Source organism: Lygodium microphyllum, chromosome 13 (genome assembly GCF_053477565.2).
Source record: "Lygodium microphyllum isolate KBCC chromosome 13, Lygodium_microphyllum_v1.1.10, whole genome shotgun sequence".
Classification (NCBI taxonomy): Eukaryota; Viridiplantae; Streptophyta; class Polypodiopsida; order Schizaeales; family Lygodiaceae; genus Lygodium; species Lygodium microphyllum.
In genome coordinates, this window is record NC_141147.1 from 62,484,246 (window position 1) to 62,501,532 (window position 17,287).

Here is a 17,287-nt window from a genome sequence, read left to right on the forward strand (position 1 = left end):
CTGTAGTGTATGCTTGCGAAGCTCTTAAAAAACAATAGATATATGTTTTCTATGCTCTTCTTCAAACCGTGAAAATATTAGAATGTCATCAAAGAAGACACATGTGAACTTTGAGTGAGGTCTGAAATTTCTCTCCATCATTCAATTGAATGTGGCGGGTGCATTAGTAAAACCAAATAGCATGACTAAGAACTCTTATAGTCCAAATGTCGTACAAAAAGCTGTCTTATGAACATCTTTAGGTGCTATTTGTATCTGGTGATAGCTGCTCTTGAGATCAATGCGACTAAAGATACTAGCCCCTTGGAACTTATCCAATATATAATCTATCCTTGGGATAGGAAAACGATTCTTGATTGTGATCTTGTTCAAAGATCTGTAGTCTATGCACATACAGAAAGAACCTTCTTTCTTTTGAGCAAGTAAGACAAGAGAGCAGTATGGAGAAGAGCTAGGTTGAACCAACCCTTTTTCCAACAATTCGTTTACTTGTGTTAGGATCTCCTCTTGTTGCTGACTTGCACTTACTCGGTAAGGCGGTTGGTTAGGTGGTGAACTGTGCCTGGGATAAGATCAATTGTGTGATCTTCCGGGCGCTTAGGTGGTAACTCTCCTGGGAGTGAATCACTAAAATAATCTTCATATTGTTTAAGAAAATCATGTCTAGCTTGATCAATTAAAGAGAGGGGTTCTTTTAAAGTTTGAGACTTAGAAGCATTAGTTGGTATTATGTGTTCATTAGAGGCACCAAGTGCCCTTGAATCATTAGTTTCTTTTGACTCTCTCACAAAAATCATGTACACAGAAATAGCTTTCTTCATTTCTTTAGAAATACTAACATGACTAACCATTGGCACATGCCAATCTCCAGCATCAGTAATGCATACTATGTTCCAACCCTTGAATTGAAAAATCACAGTTACCTATGGGTGCAAGTAGAAAAGTTTCTTGGTCGCGGTAATCCCCAATTCTAAGATTCAACTTCCCTTGAATATGAGTAGAATTGGTTGTAAGTCCTTCAAATGCCAAACCTGATCCAATTGGTGTTCCCAATCAATCTAGTGGAATTTGTAGCCTTTCAATAGTATCTGCTGACACAAAATTATTAGTGGATCCTGGATCAAAGAGTATCAAAACTCGTTGATTGTTGAGTATCCCCCAACCCTTTAAGAGTTGTATTTTCTTCTCATTTGAATGAGTGTTAGTTTGCACATCCGGAACAGAATTTGAGGATGGCAGAGGAGGATCTTTAACCACATTTTCTTCCTTCCTTTTGTGAGGACAATCAAGCTTCATATACCTTAACTCACCACAAAGAAAGCACCTTCCTTCCTCTTTGTACTTTTGTATCTCAGAGGGTGAGAGATACTTGTGCTTCTTCTTGTTACCCTCTCGCTTTGAATATTGGTCATGGGTAAAGGTAGGTCTTCTTCAATTAGTCCTATCTCTTGGTTGATCAATATAGAGTTGCTCTTGTCTAGCTCTATAAGAACTCATCTCCAACTTTCGAGATGTACCAGGTGTATGCAAACTTTCAGCTATGATGGCAGACTCAATCATGCAAGATAAGGTTTCATGTGGATACACCTTCATGGTTCTGTGTAAATGAGGGAGTAGACCAGCTTCAAACTTCCTTTTCTTCTCTTCATCATTGATCTCCATGAAAGGAGTAACCTTGAGAAGAGTAGACCAAAACTTGTCCATATAACTAGTGACCTTTTCATGCTCTTTCTGGCCTAGCCAATCCCACTCCTTCTTAACATCATTTTGAGATATCTCTTTGTGCGTTGTTTGGATGAAAAAACATCCAACACAAAAGTTGTAGGTCTCGTTGTTTCCGATAAGCCACGTGGCCCATTTTTAGAGCTCGTTTTGCTATTGCGAGATATTTTTAAAATGGATTTTCCAAAAAACAGCTTTTTAAACTATACTTTTAACTTGTGGTCCATGCAGCCACCTTGAGTCATAGATAAGGAGAGTTCATTAGATTTCCTTGGGCCTTAACCTTAAGATTGAATTCCACACAAAAGATTGTGTCATTTTAGACCTTAGAAAGAGAAAATCACTTCTCTTCTGGTCATCTATAGCTATGAATCTGTTGTTTTCCATGAGGAGATGTATAAGTAGCATGAGAAAATAGTTGAGGTTCATAGAGTGATCTTTCAAGAGGAGCCTCCTATTATCAATAGCTAGCTAGATAGCTTGTAGAAAAGGCTCTAGTGGCTCATGATCATGATGTTAGATAGAATGTATAGGTCCCATAACCTATTTCGTGATAGTCCACTAGAGATAGAAATCAATTTGATCGGTTTGCACCCTCCATGGACTATGTTACAATAATAGATTTTGGTGAGCCTCTCACTTATGAGGAGGCTATGCGTAGAGGTGATATCACTCTTGGGAGAGGTCTATGCAATTTGAGTTTGATTCACGGCAAAAAACCATATATGGGATTTGGTTCCTTTGCCTAGTGGGAAACATGCATTGCCATGAAAGTGGGTATACAAGTTGAAGAGTATTCCTAGATACCCCAATCCAACATATAAGGCCAAATTGATTGCTAAGGAATTACAAGTCTACCTGCTATGGAGATAAAAATCACATGAATCAAAATAAGAATAATCCAAGGGTGAGAGATATTGTAAAAGTTTCAATACTTTCATTCCTTTTAAATATACATTCCCAAGGCAACCATGCCATAAAAATACATGTAGAAGATCAGTCATAGCCAATACATGGTCAATAGACCTAGAAACAAGCAAAGGATAGAGGTTGCCAACCTTGGCACACCTAGCAAAAACAAGACTACCACGGGTGATCTTCTGGGAAGAGTCATCAAATGATACATGGTACATGTCATCATCCAATTATCAAGAAAAAATAAGGTTTTTCATTAAAGCTAGGACATGACATACATCATGAAGCACAAATAGAACACGAGTATCAAAATGCACTCCAACATCACCTATGTCAATGATATCTAATGCAATATCATCCCCTAGTTTAAAACCTATAATAGCATGATAGTTCGGAAACCAATGGCAATATGAAGGAACATGAAAGAAATCTCCCAAATCAAGAAGCCAACAATGAGTCTAATTGGATGATGCACCAGTCAACTGAGTAGCACCAATCTCCTCTATCTTCACATTAGACTTAGGTACAATCTCAGTGGACTTTACATTTTTCTATACTTTTCCCTCACCTTTCACGTTGTGCCTATCATTGTATATTTTATGGCACTATGACCTATTATGAATCTATTGCCCATAATAATGACATGTCAATGAGGACTTAAGACTAGGGGACTTACTATGAGATTTTTTAAGAGAGTGAAACTTGCTCTTGTGGGGCTACGAGTCCCTACCATGGTTATTATTACCATTTTCACAATTTCTACCTCTAATAGTTAATACATGAGAAGTGCAAGCTACATCAATGTTCTTCTTGTTTACTTCTTCTATTAGTAGAGCACTCTCTACATCACTATATTTAAAACTACCCTTAGGGAGATTAGCACTTATAGCAGTACAAAATATACCCCATGATTGAGGCTTTGTGAGAAACAAGAAGAAAGACTTTATGTTATCTTCAAACTTGATGTCCTATGAAACAAACTAGCTAAAAATAGAGTGGAAATCCTTCAAGTGAGTAGACATAGGTGTGACCTTCATGCAAAGGTCCAAAAGATTCTTCAAACAATACAACTAAGAGATAGGACTTTACTTGTCATAAAGATCAAGCATCTTCTTCCATAACTCGTATGCACCACCCTCAGTAGAGAATATTGAAGTGCACATGTTTATACAAAGATAGTATGATAATGGACTTGCACAACTCATCAAGCTCATCCCAATCTTCTCTATCCCAATATTTTGGATTTATGCCCTTTGTCATCAATGTCCTAACTTATTTCTTTTGCACTAAATACTTATCATATTTGCATCTTCCAATATTGGAAGTTGTTATAATCGAGCTTTTCATAGCACTATCAATTGATACATGAGAAGTACCTACTATAATGACTACAAAGGACTACAAATGAAAAAGAGTATAATTTTCTATAATTAAAAAATATATAGCCCCAAAACTAATCCAAAACGATGGGCAAAGGGTGGGAACAAAAGAGGGTATAGCTATCCACAAATTGCAATCAATACAATGCCAACAAAGCAAACTGACTAGTCTCCAAAAAGAATGCTTAAAACAATAATGCATCACTACTATAATAAATGTAACAATGTATGTCAATCTACCAATTGTGAGCAAACAGACAAGATAGTAAGCTCCCATGGCCAAGAAAATCTGGGTAGTAACCATGATATATAGAATGCAACTAGCTGTAAATAGGCATAAACACCGATTCCAAATACTATAGTGAATTCAAAGTAAACATGCAAAACACACTTAGCAATGAACAGGTATAGACCACTAGTACCAAAGATTGTCATGTAGCTACAATTGGGATATATAGAATGCAACTAGCAATGAATAGGCATAGATCACAGGTACCAAAGTCTATCACAAACTCAAAGTGTCAGTAGACAATACATCCCATAAGCATGTAAATCATATATGTAAAGATCTCAAGAGCAATTGTAGAGAATTACCAAATGCATAACGGAATAAGCAAAGAGAAATGACACCCAATACATAACCAATATGCATGTATACATAACTAACAAACTATTGACAGAACTAAGTGCCGATGTCCAAAGCATATGGAATCAAATCGACCCATAAACAGAAGTAACTATATAAAGTAGCATATATGAGAGCATGGACATAAATCAAGAGAGTCCTATTTTCTTAAAGAACCATGCTTTACCAAGTAAATATAAGCATCTCCCATTGGAATCAAATGTGCAATGCAAAGTGAGTAAACCAAGCTCAAGGAATCAAGCATATAACATTTGGGCGTTCAAAGCATATCAAACATACATTTGGGAGTAACAAGTTCAATAAACCTTCAACTCATAAGGGAGTGATCATAGAAGCAACTCCGCAAAGCTCAAATACATCAAATGTAGCTTAAATCTAAGTGAAAAATCTTGTCATAAGCATATCCAGGTGCATACATCACCATAGACATGTAGCATACCAAAAACACCATGTAAAGACAATAAGCATAATATTTCCCTATGAAATAGCTTTTTTCGTATATTGCTAGAGCAATGCAAAACCTATCAAAACTAAGCCAATGCAATCTCAAATGTATCCCCAAAGCATGTCAAAGCATCCACAAATGATCCAACACCAATACATGAGCATACATGCATCGATAGAGGCAATAGTGAGCTCCAATCATTGAGAAAGCACTATCTCAGACTTGTAATAATAGGTCTACTATATATTAGAGCCAATAATTGAGATTAGAACAATCCAAAATATTACCAAATAGGAGACAATGACAACATCTAGTGTTTTGAAGTGAGAACTAATGGGCAAGAGAGAGAGCAACTTATAGATCAGATGATGCAAAAGCCTCAAAATAAGTGTAATTTTTGCTATTATTTGCTAATGCTTCTACTACTACTTTTTGTTACTACAAAGACTCAAGCGAGGCTAAATGGAGCCTTTGTTATCCTTGGAATAAGACTTAATTAGTACAAAACAAGCTTGACATTAGTAGTTACCTTGGAAAGAAGAGACAATGGTTGCCATGAAACCTTGGGTTCAAGCTTCTTCACTGGCTAAAACAAAAGATTTATGAAGCTCCTCGAGTGCCCATTCTAATACTAGTTGAAAGGTGAGTGGAAGGTGAGTGGAAGCAAGAAGAGAGTAAGAGAAATTGGAACTCCAACCGTCACAATGTGTGATCGGGCCTTCCGTTATTCAAACTGTCACTAAAAGAATAAAGAATAAAGTGACAGTGACGGGTGCCCGCCACCTGTAGTATGCAGTGGTGATGACTGTCAGTGTAGTAATACACAGGTGGCTAGGTGGAGGCGGATTTACCCCCAATAACCTCCCACTTAAAGGTGAATCTGCCCTAGTGAGGAGTGAAAAGAAAAAGAAAAAAGACAGTACAACATGTACACATGTACAACAGGATGAGGAAAGACATCATCTCATCCCACGCCCATCAACCTCCTGAGGAAGGCAAAGCGCTCTGTAGAGAGGCTTTTCGTGAGTAGATCTGCAGGATTCTGGTCAGTCGAGATCTTGACAAGGTCAACAGACTTGTCCTCAACAATCCCACGTATGAAGTGATACCTCACCTCAATGTGTTTCATCTTCGCATGGAAGACCGGTAGTGTGAAGGTCCGACCCCCAAAGACCCGCGCGGGACCCCATCTAGGCCCTGGAGTAGCTCTAGACCCATCCCCCAACTTTGCCATCTTGACCCCTCAACACATCACAGGGCACCCCAACACGTTACGGAACACGACACGAAACATAACACGGCACAAGATTTACCCAAGGGCCCATCTTGAGGGCATCACATCATATTCATAGATAGAAAGCATTTACACGATCCCCAGGGCTCAACAAGGGACTATGTCACAGTGGGTGGGTGGAGCTATCAACGCCCTGCGACACGACGCCAACACCGTGGGTGAGGGAGGTAGCACTCATAGAATTCGAATGCAGTGTGAGGATAGCATCAATACCAAGGTCAGCAAAACCAAACGACCCAACCAAATGGCCTCCTTGCAAGCCTCACTGGCTGCAACATACTCGGCCTCTGTAGTAGAAAGGGCCGTGTATTTTTGCACCCTGGACATCCAAGAAACAGCACCTCCAGCATAGGTGAATACATAGCTGCAAGTGGACTTCCTACTATCTGCATGTCCTGCATAATCAGAGTCAGTGTACCCCACGACTCTTGTATCCTAGCTGCCATAGCATATGCACATATCTGCATTGCCCTTTAGGTACCTCATGATACCCTTCACGGCATCCCAATGCTTCTTGCTAGCGTGCCACAACACCAACTGCAAAGACAATATATGGACGAGTGGCTATCATGGCATACATAAGACTGCCCACAGCGGATGCATAGGGAATCTTGGCCATCTCGGCCCTCTACTCATCTGTCTGCGGACAATCAGCCTGTGATACCTTCACATAAGAAGGCAATGGATAGCAAATAGGCTTTATGTCCTGCATGCAAAAGCGCTCAAGGACTTTATGAATGTATTCCCTCTGTGACAAGTAGAGGAGTCCCTAATACCTGTCGCGTCTAATGTGCATACCAAGTATGTTCTTCTAGTGCTTCACAGATGACAAAGATAGACTCTATGTATGCACAGTGTTGGCTCTTGGACTCAAGTGCGTCCTTTCATGTGACACCTTACCGAGAGTGGTTTCATTCATACCGTACTGTTTCGGGTTTTGTGCGCTTGGGTGATGACAGTTCTCTTGATATTGTGGGCATTGGTGATGTTAGGCTGCAGTTTCCTTCTGGCAGCAGTTTTGTTATGCAGGATGTATGTCATGTACCTGCTTTGACACGCAGTCTCATGTCAGCTAGACAGCTTGATAACGCAGGTTATCATGTATCTTTTGTAGACTCTGCATGGAAGATCGCTCATGGTAGACTAGTGATTGCGAGAGGTGCCAAGGCTGGCAGCCTCTATCCCTTGATTGTATCCGCTTCTTCCCTTGATCGTGTTTTGTCTGTGGGTTCTATCCCACACACATGTATCTCTTTGGCATGCCCATTTGGGCCATATGTCTTTGAAGGGAATGAAAATGTTTTCTGGTTTGCAGTACTTACCGCCCCTTAATTATGCATGTTTGATTCATGTGAGCATTGTCTTTATGGCAGGCAGACTAGGTCTATGCATAAATATTTTAGTAGGCCACGCATGAGTGAGCCCTTGGCATTGGTACATTCAAATGTCTGTGGGCCCGTGCCTTGTCAGTCTGTCGGTGATGCAAAGTATTTTGTTACTTTCATAGATGATTTTTCACGAAAAGTTTGGGCTTATTCCATTAAGCTGAAATCCAATGTCTTGGCTGTGTTTCAGAGATGGCTTGCATTGGTTGAGAACCAATCTGGGTATAGGCTAAAATGCCTAAGGACAGATAATGGGGATGGGTATGTCTCACATGCTTTTGAGCAGTTATGTGATGAGAGGGGTATTAAGCGTCAGTTGACCGCCCCCTACACCCCCCCCAAATGGTTTGGTTGAGCGGATGAATAGAACCATCCAAGAGCGTGTACATAGTATTCTTAGCCATGCATGCCTACCACAGAGCTTTTGGGTTGAGGCAATTAGTATAACTGTGCATATCATAAACAAATAACCTTCTAGTGGTTTGGATTTCCAAGTTGCCGAGGAGGTATGGACTGGAAAACCTCCCTCTTATGCGCATCTCCGTGTCTTTGGATGTGAGGCATTTTGCCATGTGCCTAGGGACAAGAGAAGTAAGCTAGATCCTAAGAGTGTCAAATGCATTTTCCTTGGTTATGGGGATGCAGGCGAGATGGGTTACCGTCTCTCTCGCAGGCACAAAAAGTCATCCGCAGTCATGATGTAGTCTTCTGTTAACCCCAACACGAAGAAGGAAAAAGAAAGCAGAAAAAAGGTAGCCCGACTGAAGAAAGAAGAGGAAAAAAGACCAAAAGCGCAAGGGCAACCTTAAAAGTCCAAGGCAAAGGCAAAAGGGGAAAGACACATTTTAAAATAAAAAGGCGCACCCTGAAATCTTGTAAAAGAGCGCCGGGCTCTCACCCGTGCAATTTGTAAATGTAGACGGGCGGTGGACAGGAAGCTAGGAAGATAGAAGGACAATGGGGAAAAGGGCATAGGCTACGGCTGGCCATGTAAGAAAGGGGAAAAGGGGATGACCATCCAAAATGGATTTAGGGTTTTGTATATAAAGTTGAAAAGTGAATGAGAAGCTCATTCTTGTGTGTGGCCAAAAGTAGCTCTCCTCCTCTTCTTCTTCTTCTTGTTCTTGCTTGCTTGAGCTTGTGCTTGAGAGAGGGAGTGTGAGAGTGTGAGGGAGTGAGTGTGTGAGGGTGAGGGACCGAGGAGGAGAAGCTCTCCATCTTCTCCTCTCTTCTTCTCTTCTCTTCTCTTCTCTTCTCTTGCTCGCGGTAATGGAGCTTGGAGCTTGGAGCGGGAGGATTGAGCTTGTTTGAAGCTTGCACTTGGATCGTGGAGCTACCGGAGTGTGCGGGAGAGGAGGTAACTCGAACGGCAGGGAGGTAAGCTCACTACACCCGTAGATATGGATAGCGCGTCGGTTATGTGAGAGGTAGCCATTAGTGCTCGGCTTGGAACGCTTGAAACAATAAGCGGTCCGGGGGTCTTGGCGGTTGAGTGAAAGCTCCCACATTTTGGTTCCGTTGCCGGGACCAACGGATTCAAGTCTTGAGCGCTTGCGCGCTTCAAATCGAGCATTGGAGTAGGGTTTTCTCCGAACCGGTGCTTGATGTAGATAGGTAGGAAGCAAGGGGGTTGAAGAGGGTATTCGATCTCCTTGGCAAGTAGGTGTTTTGCTTTCTTGAGATTTATGTTGTGGAATGAAGTAGTGTAGGAATTTACTTTGTGATTGGATGCATTAGGATAGGAAAAAACAAAGAAAAAGAAACAAACAGTAGGGTTCTCTGTTGCTGTATAATAGGCTAAAACAGGAAAACAGGGGACCAGATTCAAGTTTCTGGGTGAGACAGGGACAGGGAACTAGCTGTAAGGTTCTGCAGTGCTGGGAAAGGACCTTAAGAGGCCTGGGAGGCCAGGACAGACCTCAGTCCCTTGGTTTGCCTTGTGTGAGAGAGAGAGAGAGAGAACTTCTGGTTCACAGGACGAGGAAGCGCTACCCCGATTTCTAGGCGCCGGCGATTCGTGCTGCTCCAGGTGAGTCTGGTGTTTTCCAACAACTGCCCTAATCAGATCTAGAAAGTCTGTGGTGATTGTGTGCAGTTGACAGTGAGGAGGGGTCAAACACGCAGGAATAGTGCCCGCCGCCGATTCAGTCGGACCAACTCGCAGTGGTCCGATTCCCAGAATTGGACCACCCGAGTTCTGGAGTCGGACCGTCCGACTTCCAGAATCGGACCGCCCGGCTGAGAGTGAGTCGGACCAGTCTGGTCCGATTCCCAGAATTGGACTAGCCCGATTGGACGTGCCATGTGGCACTCGGACCACTCAAATTCGGACCAACCCATCCGACTCGGACACTCGGACCACTCAGACGCGAACCACTCGGACCAACCTGTCCGATTTTGAGAATCGGACGCTCGGACCAACCTGTCCGACTCGGACACTCGGACACTCGGACCAATCCATAATCGGACCACTCAGAATCGGACCAGGACCACCCTGTCCGATCCAATTCCCAAAATCGGACCAATCTGAAAATCGAACCACTTTTTCGATCCGACTCCCAGAATCGGACGTGACCAAAATCGGACCACTGGGCCGATCGGACCAACCCAAAAATCGGACGTCCAATTCTGATAATCGGACTCCTGAAAATCGGACATCTTAGAATCGGACCAAAAACTGTCAAAATTGGACAGGTATCTTGAACACAAATTCTGACGCATCTAAACCCCAAAGTTGACCCAGGACCACATAGAGCTAAAGGCACATCACAGATCCATCACTAGGCGGAAACTTAGAGCAAGTAGTTCAAAATTTGGCTATAAACGGTCCTCCAAATTGTGTATGGCTTTTACCGTAACGGCCCTGCGGGCCAGGGGGGGACTGCCCCCCCCCCCCGGACCGCCGCAGAGGGGGCTCTGCCCCCTACCCCCTCCACACCTCCCCCAAGTAGGTTGGAGGGAAAACGCGCGCTGTGACAGGTCCTCCAAATTAGACCCTAGTATAGCAATGGCTCTGCACCAGTATGGAGTCTCACTTGCAATAGAGCAACCAAAAGCCCATACCCGAACAGAGAGAAACAGAGACCCTAGAACATCAATTGGCCAATCTAGCCATCAAGGGCAAAAAGGCCACATCATGAGAACACAAAGACATGGTGTTCAAACCGTGACTAGTCAGAGAAAAATGCAACTTCAGCAAGCTACAAATGCGAAGATGACTAGACATGACACTCTTGACGAGAGATGTACCTTGAATAGCACTACACTGACAATCCAAGACAGCAGTGGAGAATCCACCTCTAGTCGTGCAGTTGGGGACTCAAGGGCATTTGTCAGAAGGCTTAAATTTACAAGTCAAGACCCGGAAGATGAAGACATAGTACCACCTGCTTATCTTAGGGTCAAACTCACAGCAAAAAGAGAGCATACTATCGATGCTCTGATTGATGAAGGAGCAGATTTTAACATCTTGACCTATGAATCATGGACTCTTCTAGGCCAACCAGAGCTCACACCGACTAGTGCAACTCTTAGCCCTTATGGGAGACACCCACAAGCACTCATAGGGAAGTGCAAAATCTTTGCAACAATTGAAACAGAAAGCTTGCCTATCCTATTTCATGTTCCTCCAAATAGTGCTAGCTGTGGGAAAGAAACCCTCCTAGGAAGACCCTTCAAAAGGGCGACCAAGTGTGAGGCCGACTATGTAGCACAGAGGATACACCTGACACTACCGGGTGTGAGGATAGTCACAACCTTTAGCAAGGGTGACCTCATCAAACCTCAAGGGAAAGGCAAGGAAGGTGTTGATGTAATAGTCAAGCCTACTAACAAGAGCAAGGACTTGTTAGAAAAACTAATACAAGCACAGGTCGAACAACGAGAACCAGTGAGTGAGGCCAGGCCTGAAACAAGAAGGTCAAGAGACAATGCCAAGGGTAGGCTTTGGACTTACAAATATCATAGAAGACCCCAAAAGAATCCCAAGCCTTATAGACGCAAGCATCGATGGAGGGTTAGCACAATGCCGCGATGGATATCCAAAGCGTTGCTACGTGCTCAAGGGTACTACATAGGTAACCGATGGATTTGGGTACCAAAATCCCTTGCTAAACCACATCCATCAACTGAAGGCCAGAATGCATCAAAAGCAACGAAGCACAGGAGGAAATCTAAGAGAAACTCTAGGTCTCGAGGCAAGACAGCAGACATGAGTGTTCGAAAGAAAGAGCCTCAACCTAGCATGCTTAATAAGCAGATGTCATATGTAGCCATTGAGCGTGCACAAAAGCCATTAGTGCCCAAAGAGCCTTTGATTCCCCAAGAGGATAAGGGGCACCAGAGGCACCACGCTACTTGTGAGATGGCTAATTGCTCAACAAAGCAAATAGCACAATTGGCTAACAGCCACGACCAAATCTCCAAGACAGTGTCCAAGCCACTTAGGAGTCCGAAGTCTCCTACACCCACTTCCCCTACACGGACACAGGAAGCACAACACTCGTCAAGTGCGGCTATTCAATCCCAATCTCAACCTACATCAAAGCTTCCAAATGTCCAAGAGGCAGGACACGACACCGTCCCTGGCTCTCGGCCCAAGGGTATGCCTATGCAACCTAAGGTGGCTAGCTCAACTGAAACTCGGCCTACACAAGGGAATGCTCTAAGAGCAACGACCATTGCTAATGGCCCTAAGGACTTGACACCGCAACCCAGCAAGGGTAGCCAGCCCGCTAAACCAACTGCTCCTACTTCCAATCAGGGATCACACCAGTCACAGCCCTTGGCCGTGACAATGCCCCTTGTGGAACATGTCCTTAGTAGTTTACCTGTGGAGGAGGTGTCGCCACCAACTTCCTCGACAACTCCAACACTTTCAAAGTACCTAAAGCCTAGGACGGAGGAGCTAAACACAAGGGAGTTGGTTGAAAAGCTAGACTCTCCGAAAAGAGCGGCAGTTGTGCCCTCACAACCGGGCAAGGCTATTCAGCAAACCACAGCTATGTCCCATAAGGACACACTAGAGAAGGGAAATGCTGAGGCCCGACCAAGCACATCAACGGTCGATATAGCCCACGGTCCTGAGATGTTAGATGCACCTGCGTTAACCAAGAAAAAGAGGAGAAAGCAGAGAAGACAACAACAATCACAGGTGGTTGTGGACCCCAAGAACATTGAGACGAAGAGCGCCGGAGAGCCAATGAATAATGCATCGAGTCCATCCACCAATGAACCTATTAATGCCTCTCCTAATAGTGGTGAAACCTCAGACGCATTCATGTGTTTTGAAAAATCAAAGCAGCTGTTACCATCGATAGTTGCTTGCAACACTCTATCCACTGACAATAGAACTTGCATTGACAAATCAAGAGTGGATACAACGTCATCACAATAGGGTGACAAATCCATACCAGTCACATCCGAGAAGAACCATGACAAAATAGCAACAAAACCTTAGGAGAAACGTGAGAACCCCAAGAGCATAAGAAATCCTAGCGTTGACCAATCTTGCTCATCTAGGCCTGAGCCTCCAGCTATGCTAAAGCCTAAGGAAACTCCTAGAACCTTGCATGAGATGGCAACCGAGCAAGCCCTTGTTGAACATAGAAGTATCGCAGAATGCTTAACTGAGTTGGATGCTAAGCTCAAAGTGGTCGCACGTGTCTACGTCCTTGCGGACATGGGCACAATCCCCAAGGAGCAGCTTGGAGATTACTTATCCTTTCCTCTATCCTAAGAAGAGCAAGAACATCTTGACAAGCACTACGACAGGCTCCTGCATGAACACATGCGACTCATCTCTGACGAGGAGGCTAACGAACTACGCTTAACCGTCACGTTCAATGAAGTGCTCTGCCGACCAAATCTCGTAGACATAGAGCTACTAAAGCGACTGTCAGCAGGCTAGAGTCAATTTGAGCAGCGTTGGTGCGAAAGCCGCGTTGTAATGGTCGAAATAGGGGCTCAGATCATGACGGTCTCAGAAGAGCGATTGGCCAAATGGCGGTCTCAAAGAGACCCAACCTATGTGGCATCGACTTCCCTTTGAGTGCTGACTGACATTCGGGGTATGGACTTAGCTGGGACTAGGCTACAGGGCCCTTTGATTGATAAGGTTCTCACTGAGGAGGAGTTACATATTGCCAGTAGACTCGGTCAAGGTTCCATGCTACTCGACGTGGCAAAATATCTATCAGTATTAAGTCAGCTGCCACGAATACTAGATGCGTGTGCCACGCTTCGGTACAACCCCAAGTTCTACACTTGGTTCTTATCCTCGTGAAGTGACATTACGTATATAAATAAACACTGATTCTTGTGTCACCTTGTAAAAACAATATCAACACACACAAGCAATGACAGTCAAGCGCAGGGAGAAGAGTTGGGTCTAACAGGCTAAGCTCCTCAAGTCCTCCATTCATCACCCATTTAAAAGCCGTGTGACCATCCCCACCTCTAAGTGAAGGGCATGCAACCCACGTTACCGCCATAGGAAGCCTTGACCAATAACACTGATGGTGTAGACAGGGTGTAGCCCCTTTCTATACACCTCCTTCCCTTTTTGGTCTATCCTTCCGAGGATGTGCCTTGTCCCACTCCATGACAACCAGTCCACACAACTTAGCATAAGCCAATATCTGCTAATGGTTAGAGGCAAAACGAACATCATCATGGGGGCCATCCCTCTACGATAAACACTGCATGTCTCACCCCTCCACTTCTTGTCATATGCACTTCATAAACCACACTAGAATCCCTTCCATGCAAACAGTTGTATCCTATATCCAGGTCTAACCCTTGGATTGCATCTTGCAGGGTTCCTTTTTTGGCGGAACGCATGGAGAATCATGGAGATCTGGCTTGCAAAGACGCTCTTCGCAAGAGCCGGGAGCAAGTGGCATGCGCCCCTCCACCGGAGCGCTACGTGCCCACCATCAAGAGGTATGCCAAGAAGCGAGGCCCTAAGTGACACTGCCCAGGGCGAAGGCCGAAGAATCCTCGAGTCAAGAAAGTCAAGACTCGAAACACGCAACAGGTGGCAGCACTAGTGGCACGAACTCCAGCTCCCGCTCGGGCCCCAGATGCTCAAAGGCAGAAAGGGCAGGTCGGGAAAGAGAAGAATTTAATGAATTATTTAAAGACATTCTTGAGACGGTAGCGGGCTGGGATTACACCATTCATGTCCCGGTCGACATGTTCCCTGCTCACCCCCACGGGAGCCCCACACCAACAGAGCCCCAATCACCCGGCCACCCAGACTCGCCCCGCCTCGTACAAATCGAGTAGCCCATGATGCATAAAGGGCTTATCAAATGATAACTGGCCATAACTTTTTGTTTTTAAATGGTTAAGTGTTCCCGACTTGTTAAGTGTTGACATTTTCCCGACTTGTATGAACTTTTCATATCTGCGTTTAATATATTTTACGCCTTTAGCAAAAGAAAAAGCTAATCAAGCGCAAGTGATAAATGTCTAAGTCAACACCATAGAATTCAGATCAGTGATGTCTCCTTGCATTGCACTGGCTTATTATAGTTGCGGCATATGCCATGCTTGTACTCTCATGAAGCGACAAGTGGATACAGGATGGGACAGATCTTTGGGCGAAAGTGTTCAATGCTCGATCACCACAAGACCATCGACCCCCCAAGGAGCCGCAGCAAAGCCACCCTGCCGAAATCACGAATCACCCTTGCCAACCGCCCACATTGCATGGCCCAAAACACATTCCTGGGACACGCCCCCTTTTTGGGTCAAGCTCTATAGTTGGCTCACGGCAGTCGTTACCTCAATTGTACCCACATCGCATGTGCCGCAAGGAGGGTTGCAATATCTCAAGTGTATCTCCCCCTTTCACCAACTGCTTCTCTAACAACGAGGCTAGGGCACAATCATCATTGTACTATCCATTTTCTGAGCCTTCGAAGCTTGACATTTTCCAACCCATTGAAAGGCTGATACCGTCAACATATTGTAATGGTTGTACTCAGGCAAATAAAAAATGGAGCCCCGAGAGGAACACCAAGGAAAAGGGAATTCTCTTGCAAGAAAATCTATCTTGTAACATCAACAAGCTTTATCATGTTTCATATGATCACAATGAAGAAAAGAACAGCAGGCACAATAAATCTTCATGCAACATCATGTAGATCTCCCACGGATTTGATAGAATCAACCATATTCTTCAACATCTTCACAAAATCCATCAATAGAATAAAGAAAGTAAAGGAATACACCATCTTTGAATGGAAATACATCACATAGTATTCATATTCAATATCTTCATCTCAATCTCTCATATACAATCACTCTGTTTGAGTAGAATTGGCTATCTCTAACTCTCTCTCTCTCTCTATCAATAATACATCATATCCTCACTACAATCTCTCAAAAATCACCCTCAATAATCCTTCTTAGGTCGTGGATACCCCTCCCAAGAGGTATGTCTGATATGAAGAGTCACCAGAGCTACTACAGTGTCCTTTCATAGCTCACTACTGTCACTTCACTCTAGTCTTCACTTGAGTCTTCAGCAGCTACTTCTTCCACTTCTTTCAGCTCTTTTGCACTTGTATTCACCTCTTTCCAAGGCTAGAAAACTTTCCCAAGATACACTCTCATCCATCAAAACACATACAGAAGCATACAGAACAGTCACAGAACAGTACCAGAACAGTACCAGAACAGTTACAGTACAGAACAGAACAGAACAGAAACAGAAGCTCTACAGAAGACCTACAGAAGGTTACAGAAGGTCATCAAAACCACATAACTCACTCTCAAACCATTCCAAACTTTCACAAACCATTCAATAAGCTTTCACAATATCTCATTCTTCATCAATCAATACTCCATCCCTCCTTACAGAAGATAATCAGAACAAAACAGAACAAAACAAAAGGTATACAGAACCAATCAGAACCTATCAGAAGATCACAGAACCACTAATAAACATCATGAATTTCCAAAACACAATCAATATCATCCAAAACACTCTCAAACCACTTCCAAACCAATCAATCATCTCATAAAATCAACCATTCAGCTCTCAAAAACAACAAAAATTAGCCAAAAAACAAGTCATTTCAACACTCAACATATCCCCACACTTAATAAGGAAGCGTCCTCGCGACCTAGGAAAAAGGGAATACAAGTTCAGGGAAAAGCTCAACTTTAAGCTTCAATATCTCTTCAAAAAGAATCCATCCATCACGACCCCAACTTATAACCTGTATCTGATATAAAAATACAAAGAAAGGAATACCCGTTTTACAGTAACACCTCTTATCAAACTAAAAATCACAACAAATTTATAAAGGATATAAGAGTTTTCTTCTTCTTCATAGCATCAGCTTCAACTCTCCATCCACGACCCCAACACCACAATTCTCCAAAATGTAGCTCGCACACGAAATCCAATAGGAAACCACCATGGTCGTTTTACATAAATGAACTCACAACACAAACACTAATACAACACAACCATCTGAATGACTCCTC

At 43.5% G+C, this 17,287-nt stretch overlaps 1 non-coding gene across 1 annotated transcript; it reads right to left on the bottom strand.

Annotated features, from left to right (window-relative positions):
• Positions 1-16,937: 16,937 nt before the first annotated feature.
• On the bottom strand, positions 16,938-17,005 carry LOC148026690 (small nucleolar RNA SNORD36). Its single transcript, XR_015692983.1, has one exon. It is a non-coding gene; the product is annotated as a small nucleolar RNA SNORD36 (small nucleolar RNA).
• Between the last annotated feature and the right edge of the window lie 282 nt (positions 17,006-17,287).